Genomic DNA, 334 nt, shown 5'->3' with positions numbered 1-334 from the left:
CTAGTTGGGTTGGAAAGCTAACATCTGGGGCTTCGAAACGATATAAGATTTGCCATAGTTGCATCGCACATAGGGGCACGCACGCGCACGGTACGCGGACGCGCCGATGGTGGCACATGACCCACTTAATGCAACACGTGGCCAGCGATTTTAGAAGCCTTGTGGGCCCAATCCAACTCATTTCTGATGCTATTTAAGCCAAGGATTGAAGAGGAATCAACATACTTTTAATCATTAGCTTAGTTTAGTTTTAGAAGTAGTTTCTAGAGAGAGAAGCTCTCACTTCTCTCTAGGATTAGGATTAGGATTAGGTTTAGTTCTTAGATCTAGATTT

The sequence above is a fragment of the Arachis duranensis genome, unplaced genomic scaffold, assembly GCF_000817695.3.
Source record: "Arachis duranensis cultivar V14167 unplaced genomic scaffold, aradu.V14167.gnm2.J7QH unplaced_Scaffold_232527, whole genome shotgun sequence".
Taxonomy (NCBI): Eukaryota; Viridiplantae; Streptophyta; class Magnoliopsida; order Fabales; family Fabaceae; genus Arachis; species Arachis duranensis.
The sequence above is the reverse complement of the archived record's forward strand: the minus strand, read 5'-3'. Positions refer to the sequence as shown.